Genomic DNA, 10,007 nt, shown 5'->3' on the forward strand with positions numbered 1-10,007 from the left:
CAGCTCAAAGTGTTGCCTATAGACAATCATGAATAGAGAAGCTCAAAAACAAAGAAGTATGTCTGGAATCAAGAAAAGGACCTATAACAATTTTTCTGCCCTTGAAAGTGAAATTGAATGTTCTATTTGTAATAACTTCAGTCATGAAGAATATGAATGCAGGAGCAGGTTTCAGAAGACAACTCAGAAGGAACAAAGGCTGAATGCCAGAACATGGAGAATGAAGGAATCACAACCAGAAAGATGTGGAATAGCTTTTTATGCAGAAGGACAGGAAAATTTATGGTTTATCGACAGCGGATGTTCGAAGCACATGACAGGTGATAAAGAAAAACTTGAATCATATACTACTCTAGAAAAGGGAAAGAAGGTTTCTTTTGGAAATGATACTCCTGCAGCCATAAAAGGAAAAGGCACTGCTCAGTTGAAAGAAAAGGTCAAGGCTAGAAATGTTTTGTATGTTGATGGCTTGAAGCATAATCTACTGAGTGTCAGTCAGATGTGCGATCAAGGAACAGAGGTAATATTTCGATCAAATGGATGTAGTGTTCGTGATCTCGATACAGGAAAAACAGTAATCAAAGGCAGAAGAACTCCAAATAATTTATACATATTTGAAGAGGGACAACAACAAGGCTATTTGAGCAAGGACTATGAACATTGGTTATGGTACTGGAGTTTGGGGCACCTAAGCTTTTCACAAATAAGGAAAGCATGCAAATACCAAGCAATCCGTGGTCTTCCAGACATAAAAGTTCCAAACAACACAATATGCAAATCATGTCAGTTTGGTAAGCAAACCAGAACTAGCTTTCCTGAAAAGGAAGGATCAGCTAGCAGGCCTCTTGAGCTGGTACATACAGATGTATGTTGTCCATTTAGGACAAGGCCACCTCGAGGAAAATAATATTTTATATTATTCATTGATGACTTCTCGAGGATGGTTTGGTTAGGACTTATGAAGCACAAAGACGAACCATTCGAAAAGTTCAAGTCTTTCAAAGCCTTGGTTGAAAATGAATCAGATTACAAAATTAAGTGCCTCAGGTCTGACAGGAGTGGGGAATTTACCTCAAATGAGTTTTTCGATTTCTATGAAGAACATGGAATAAGAAGGGAATTCTCTATAGCTAGGACTCCTCAGCAGAATGGAGTTGTGGAAAGGATGAACAGAACAATCCAACAAATGGCTCGTGCTATGCTTGATGAGTCTGGAACTCCCGCAACCTTCTGGGGTGAAGCTGCATTTGCTACAGTTGTTATTCTCAAGAAAACAAATGTCCGAGTGAACAACACTCAAACTCCGCATGAGCTCTAGTATGGTGAGATTCCTTCGGTAAAGCACTTCAAAAATTTTGGGAGCAAATTCTATATTAAGAATACTGATGAACAACTTGGCAAACTTGAGCCTAGAGCAGACGAAGGCATTCTCCTTGGTTATTCTCCTCACAGCATAGCATATAAGTGTTACAATAATAGACTTGGAAGAATTGTTGACAGCATTGATGTAGTGGTTGATGAAAAGGGATACACTCCTAGGCAAGTAAGGTATGAAAATATCGAAGAAGATGAAGACTAGCCTCCAAATTAGACCAATGATGAAGAAAAAGAACCTCAAGAGGCACCCGAAGAATAGATAATGATAGAAGAGAAGACTCCATCTAGGTATGTACATAAGAATCATCCAGAATCTCAAATTTTGGGACAAAAAGAGGCAGGCGTACAAACAAGAAGATCAACTACGGAAGCTTCAAGCTATTTAGCATTACTCTCCTCCACTGAACCATAAAATGTAAGAGAGGCATGCAAGGATGAATGTTGGGTCAAGGCAATGGATGAAGAACTTGAACAGATCGAAAAGAACAACACTTGGGAGTTGGTTCCTAGACCAAAGGATAAGAATGTCATAGGAACAAAATGGATTTTCAAAAATAAGTTGAACGAAAATGGGGAGGTAATTACAAACAAGGCAAGACTGGTGTGTAAAGGGTATGCACAACAAGAAGGAATAGATTTTGAAGAAAATTTTGCTCATGTTGCAAGACTTGAGGCCATCCGAATGTTCCTTGCTCTCTTAAGCTTTCAAAAGTTCGAAGTATTTCAAATGGATGTGAAATCAGCTTTTCTAAATGGAGACTTAGGAGAAGAAGTATACATTGAGCAGCCAGATGGTTCATTCTTGGGAATGATCCAAATCCTATATGCAGATTGAAAAAGGCTCTCTATGGTTTTAAACAGGCTCCAAGGGCTTGGTACTACCGTTTGGACAAATATCTTCATCAACAAGTTTTTTCAAAAGGATCAGCAAATAGCAATCTTTATATAAAAATTGAAAATGACAAGTTGCTAATACTTGTTGTGTATGTAGATGATATTATCTTTGGCAGCAATGAAGAAGCTATGAGTCAAAGCTTTGCCTTGGTAATCCAGAAAGAATTCGAAATGTCCCTGCTAGGGGAACTGACATACTTCCTTGGATTGCAAATCCAACAAAATGAAGATGGTATCTTCTTTTCTCGAACAAAGTACCTCAAGCAGATTTTGAAGAAGTATGGCATGGAAGATTCAAAACCAGTATGTACCCCCATGGTTACAGGATGCAGTCTTAGTGCGAATGATTAATCAATAGCAGTTCATCAACCAACCTACAGATCTATGATTGGAAGTCTAATTCATTTGACAGGTACCCGACCAGACATCATGCATGCAGTGGGAATAGTTGGAAGATTTCAAGCCAATCCTAAGGAAACTCATATTCAGGTAGTTAAGAGAATCTTCAAATATCTTCAAGGTACTCAAAATTATGGCTTATGGTACCCTAGAAACACAGATCTCACACTCCATGCTTACACAGATGTAGATTGGGCTGGAAGTGTGGATGACAGGAAGAGCACAAGTGGTGGTGCTTTCTTTATGGGTTCCAGACTAGTATCATGGTTCAGCAAGAAACAGAGTTCAATTGCCTTATCTACAGCTAAAGCAGAATATGTGGCTGCTGCATCTTGTTGCACTCAACTTCTTTGGATGATGCAAACCTTGCAGGATTTTCAAATCACTTCTACTCCACCTATCTCCATCCTATGTGATAATACAAGTGCAATCAGAATTTCAAAGAACCCAATCATGCATTCAAAACCCAAGCACATACCGATCAAGTATCATTTTCTCATGGAACAAGTGCTTGAAAAAAAGGTCAAGTTGGAATATGTTTCTTCTAAGGAACAAGTGGCTGATATAGTTACCAAACCATTGCCCAGGGAGACTTTTGAATACCTCAGGCAAAAGCTGGGGGTTGTCGATGCATCATCCTGTTGTTAATTCTCAGATTGGTGCCTGTACGCGAGGTTCTTATGGGGTATAGGCGTACAAGGTTCAGGGGGAGCATAATTCATTGTTGGCATTATAGTATTACAGAAGGAGTAATATGTTCTTGGTTGTCTCAATATCCATGGCAATAAAGGTGTCAAGTTCAATTAATGGCACCAGATGAAGGGAAAAACAGGGCAGTCTCTGTATTATACGTAGCCAGAATAGCTCGACTCTCTGTCATAAAGAACATGGTGTCTCTGAAGTTGATGTCACTTTTAGAGTCTGGTTCATAATTAGGCGGAATAGGTTCTCAGGGGGAGAAATCGGGAGAAGCAGATATCTGTCCTTTTCCCTTGATGTCAAAGGGGGAGAGTGCTTTTTGGTCAGTGTTGTTGCCATCAAGTCCAAACGGGGAGATTGTTGGCATTATGGCATTATGGACATGTGTTGAACTTGATGGCAACCCTCTCATAGACAAACATCTCACTTATATACATCAAAGGAGATAAACAGAGAAAACAACAAGAATAGCCAAGAGGAGACAAGAGGAGCCCTTTACATATGTATAAATATGCCAAAGAAGCAGTTATCGGGAGCCATTTAGTTATTGGGAGCTTATCGGTGCAATAAAGGCACATTCTCATATATAAAGAGCTTATCAGGAGGAATCAGGCATTTAAAACCCTTGGATGCATGCTTAATCATTATCGGGAGTCATCAGGCCATATATGCATGCTTTAACACTATCGGGAGTTGTTGGGTGCCCAAATCCCATATATATGATAATCAAAGGCATTTCATATATTTCGGCATATATGCGCGTCGGGGGTTCTGCTATCTGACACCGCTGAAACCTCCGATTGCGAGCGGACCCAATGGTGGCATTAAAACTTGGTGTATAATAATATCACGTCCGACATATATTGCAGTGCTTAAAAGTCCTACCTCACCCGAATGCCAATTGCGATAAGAGGAGGTGGACCCGATGGAGGTATTAAAGGCAGTCTATAACAATATCGCATCCGCAATGCGTAAAGGGTTGCCCACCCCAATACTCTGATTGCGATAAGAGGTGGTGGACCCGATGGAGGGATTAAAGGCATCATATATTAATATCACATCCGCGGTAATCGCCCTTTTTATAAAGGCTTCCCACATCTAATCGCCGATAGCGATGAAAGGAGCAGGCCCGATATATTTATAAAGCAAGATTAATTTCCGTATCGCATCCGATCCATCGGATCGGCCATCAACAATAGAAAATGTTATATAGTGATAAGGAGCAGACCTGACATATATATAAAGCATGGTTAATGGCTATGTCGCATCCGATCCATCGGATCGGCCATTGGCAATAAACGATGTTATACAACGATAAGGAGCGGAACCGATATATTATTGTTATGGGTGCATTAAGTTTAAAGTCCTCCTTTTGTTGTTTGGACTTGTTTTCCCGCTATCATTGGTCAAAGCAAGCAAGCCTCAAGATTTTAGATCCTCTGGTTTCGACTCATGGTTTTGTCAAAAGCATGACTATATAAGAAGAAAAGAGATCTTTTGCCAAGGCATCGATTATGAATTGAAGATCTTAAGGGAGAATTGATTGGCATTCTTGTGATCGGTTACGGAGCAATTACTGATCAAGGAGAATGCGCGTAGAATAGAGCAAAGGATCACAGGCTTGAAGTTCAAACATTTCTTGGAGAGAAATCGCATTGCTTCAGGTGTATTAAGGTTCAGGTTCTGGGTGCGCATATTGGGTTTGTCTTGTGCCTAGCCTCCGGGTGCACTGTTATATGTATATCCTTTGCATTGTGTTATGATTTCGGCATAAACGACCTCTGTTTTTAATGGGTGACCAGGTTGAGCATTTATTTATATTTTGATCTAGTGCTTGGGTTGGCGCTTGGGTGATTTTGAAAGATCTATTGTATAAAGAAAATATATATTGATCTGATTCTTGGGTAATTCTGAAGATTCGTTTATACTTGATGACCATTTGATCTTCTTGAATCCAGTCTGAAAATTAATGAAACGTGATCCTTGAATGAAGTATGGGGTTGTAGCTCCCTTCCATGAGAGACTGGAAAACGAGAGAGGGTTGTAGCTCTCTGTAGGTTGCAGCCTGCGTACTGGTAAAGGACTGCACCAGTACAAATTCATTTTAAAAGAAATTCTATTTGAAAGAAGATAGAGACATATTGCAGCAGGTGGTTTTCACACACATTGGGTTTCCACCTTATATCTGGTGTTCCGTTGTGTGACAATCTATTTTTAACTGTTCTTGTTCATCATTTTATGGTACTGACATACAAGTTAATTATCAATTTCGGAAGAATAATTTAAAGCATAAATCTGGATGGTTTATTGAAAATAAAAAAATTAATAATACTGATTCACCCCCCCCCTCCCCCCCTCTCAGTATTATTTCCAACATAAAGGTATGCTGTAGAGTAGCTAAGTCCATTTCCAGGGTGCTCTACAAAGCACTTAGGCTTCTTCTCACCTATGCTGGGCGAGAATGAGAGAAATTCACATAGGGTTTTGGAATATTCTTATCTTGTGGAGTCATCTATAAGTTTCCCTATCTTATCAACTCCTATGAGCTCAAAAATGGATGAGGAATGAGTTAAGGATCATGCTATCCTCTGATACCTTCCTCCATGGAAGTAATTTTGAGTATGGAAGGCCATTCAGTGTCACCACTAATGACAAAACCTCCTTCATTTTCCTATAAATTGACCACTCATCTAAGTCATCAAGGGCTGGCTGGACTATGTTGAATTGTAAGGAGATAATGTTGTTATGAGACTTGACTTTGGAGCAAATGATGTCATGCCACAAGCTTGTCTTTCCTTTGATGTGATGTGGATGTGATCCAAGCTGGAGGAATGACATTGAATTAGATACTGATGGTTGTAATTCCCTCTTCTATCTAATAAAGTGTTTGAACCTTTTTCCATATGATGTGTTCTTTGATAATGCTTATATGTATGAAATGCTTATGATTCTTTTCATTTATATTCAATGGATCATATGCTTTGATCAGTTTTCATTTTTTGTTGTGTTGACAAGGTACTTTTCAAGTGGTTTAAGTACAGGAAGGAGCGACGGAATCGATACAAGGGAGATGAGAGGAAAGCAGAACTACAGGTAGGCCTTCTATCCTCTCTTATTATCTATTGCTTATAGGTAACATCTAAAACACTTTAAACTATTCTTCTAGGCACAACTACTTGTCTAGTGAGTTAGTGTTTATCCATAGATGCTAAATTCTCCAAAACAAATTGGTGACTCCACTAGGGAAGAATCCTCTTTCATAGTAGCTACTCCACCTCCTAAGACGTCCTTGTAGAATTTATTTGTGTTCATATATTGTAATTCAGCTGTTTACATTGAAAAATTGGTCAAAAACTGAGGTTAGAGGACTCTTGAGTGGCCTCTCAGAAATTAGCGCAGGCTTGGTCAGGGGACAGTGCTCTACAGAGAAACCTTGAGTGAGAGATAGTGCTCTACAACATAGTTAGGCCCTATTTGACATGTTATGATCAACCTTAGGTCAAATTCCCACCTTTGGAAAGTGTTTTTTCCAATTTTTCTCTGTTTGTTTGCTTGCTGATTGATCAATGAATGTCATGTCTCAGAGAACGAAATTTTATCTCCTTTGCCAAGCCTACATTGATTTTATTGATTAATGTTTCTTTAATGTTTTATTTTTCATTATCAGTCTATAGTCAAAGTGAGAATACAGTTGATTAATCTTTTTTCTAAAGAAAGTGTCATAAAGTCTTCTTTTCCTTCAAAATAGAATTGTCATCAAAGTCTTTGTTCATATGAAAGATTGATTGATTGTATGTGCATATTTCCTTTTTGTTCATCATAACATTAAGGAATTAAAAAAGAAAAACTCACATTGTTCATATTGTAGTTTGTGAATTCTTGAAAGGAATAGCTATGGAAATTTCATTAGATGTGCTCTTTTCTCTTTGTTAAAAATCTTATTTCTCTATCCCTACTAGCTAACGATTTTCATTGTTAAATTGAATGGAAAGAATGCTTATCATATTAGTTTCATTTTAGGAATTGAAAACATACATCATGTGGTGAACCTTGAAAGGAAAATTATAAATAATATAACTTAAAATTTATCTGAATTTACCTAATGGAGCATTTTCACCTAACAAAAAAAATTTAGAGGTCTAGGTTAGAGACATGTTCCAGCATCGTAAAACAAAGCAGTTATCGCTAACTTGTTTGCAATACATCCCAAGTGTGATAACTCATTTCACGTATGTGAGTATATCATAGCTCGTCCACGTACTTTCAGGTATATAGGGCAGTGTTATAGTACATAAAGTATATGGGAATGCTCTCACTGTGCAATTTTGCATTAGACAGTGCTTATATGGATTGGGCCTCCACGTACTCTCAAGTATATATTGGAGGACAACACTAGGTTGGTATCCATCCTTAGGTAACCGAGTCGGCCACCTTGTACACAGTGATACATCGAACATAGCATTCAGGGAGATTTCCTGCCCATACTTCTTGTTTCTCTAGGAGGTATTATGCAGTTCGCAGTTGCTTGGTAAACCTTTTGCCTAGATTATCCCTCTTTTCTTTTGTTATGCTACTTTGATTAAAATAAAATTAACTGACTATGGATAACATCCTCCACACTCACTCCTTAGTTGATCTTAGGTTAAGACATATGGTGACAAATCTAGAGTCCACTGATCAAGGAATTCCTTTTGATGGGAATCCTAGTCCTTTTCATCCTTTTGGAAATATTGGTGCTCTATATATGGCTATATTATCCCTACCGGGATTTAACGTTGGCTTTCCAGTATGGTTGTTTTCAACCTCCTTGGTTCAAAATGTTATGATTTCTCTACAATATTGTACACCTCCAACTGGACAAAATCAACCTCCAGTTGATCCTAAATTTGACCCTTTGGCTTCTTCCTCGGTTGTTTCTTCTTCCCATTCTTCCTCTTCGCCTAGTGAAAGTATTGGTACTAGTAACCAGGTGGCTAAGAAGAAGAAGAAAGGGAAGAAGAAGAAGATGAAGCAAATGCAGCAGAGGGGCAACCAAGCAACCATTTATTTGAATGCAACATCTGATAAGAAACCATCTGTAAAGCCTCGCAAAGTTCGATATCCATGAAAACTTTGTGCGGGAGACCACCTTCTTCGAAATTGTGTTGATATTCCTTAGATCTTAGAAGAATGGTCTTCTCATTCACATCATCCTGTGTCATCAACTTCTGGAAATCAAGTTGGTGACACACCATCAACTAGTCGTAGTAAAGTTCATGGAACCAAGGGTAAAGTTAAGCTTCCTTGTAGGTTATGTCAAGGGAATCACGCCATTCACCTTTGTTCCTATCTAGATGAAGCCAAAAGAGTGTTAGATAACTGTCCTGCTTCACTCCAACGACTTCCATCTAGTTATAGGAAACTCTCCCTAACTCCTTCACTAGTTGATGAATTTACTAACTCAAATCAACCATTGGTCAAACCCACTCTCTCCAAAAGTGAATCCTATGAGTCTATACCTGACCCAAATCAATAGGTCAAGGAAACAGTTGACCAAATTTCAACTTCAGTTAATCGTACCTTTCCTGAAGAGAGAAAATATGATACCACTCAAGTTCTTTTTGTTTCTTCAGATTCTAATGAGCTTGGGGAAAATCCTCCTGTTCCATCAGGACAAGAGGAAAATCCTCCCGTTATCATAACTTAAGGGGTTGATTCTCCTATTTCTACAGTACCTCCTCCAAGTAGTCTAGTCGCTTTCTTTGATTGGAATTGACTGGAAGGATTTTGTCTTCCTTCTTATGTCCCTTTCCAGATCATAGTACAAGTTTGTAATATGATTGTATAGATGAAGGTGCATCAATGATTATCCTTTCCTCAACTACTTGGCAAGAACTTGGTTCACCGCCACTTGTGCCTGCTACCCAGAATATGTTGGTTTTTAACAGAGGTACCATTCAACCATTAGGGATCCTTGCTCAGTTTCCTATTACTTTGGGAGGAAAAATCATTTATCTGAAAGTGACGGTAGTCTTGGGACCTTTAGATTATGATTTACTTCTTGGGCATGACTATGTTTATGACAGGGGAGCTATTGTTTCAACACTCTTTCAAGTGATTTGCTTCCCACATGAAGGTAGAATTGTCACCATTGACCAGCTTTCATTTCACGGTCCAAATATGGCTTCCTATCAACCATCATCCCTAATTAGTCCTTTTGTACCAATGGTATCATCCCCACCATAGGATAATTATGTGGCAACCCATTCGATACCTACATCAATTGACGATCAATTCAGTGATGTTGTACATCATGCACTGGGGGCATTGGAACCCGATCTCTCCTTCATGACTTCTTATGAGTTGTGATCAAAGGCCAATGAAGATAGTTCTTATACTGTGTCAACCTCATTAAAAAATGAAACAACTTCCATGAGGATGGTTCCTTGTCTTGTGTCAACCTCATTAAAAAATGAAATAGGGTCATGAGGATACTTCGAGGTCTTGTGTCAACCTCATTAAAAAATGAAACCAAGGATATGAGGATAGTTCCTTGTCTTGTGTCAACGTCATTAAAAAATTAAAAAAAGGTCATGAGGATAGTTCCTTGTCTTGTGTCAACCTCGTTAAAGAATTAAACAAGGAATCAGAGAAAATTT

The sequence above is a fragment of the Pinus tabuliformis genome, chromosome 9 (assembly GCF_031772625.1).
Source record: "Pinus tabuliformis cultivar Carrire ecotype Pingquan chromosome 9, CPIR1, whole genome shotgun sequence".
Lineage (NCBI taxonomy): Eukaryota > Viridiplantae > Streptophyta > Pinopsida > Pinales > Pinaceae > Pinus > Pinus tabuliformis.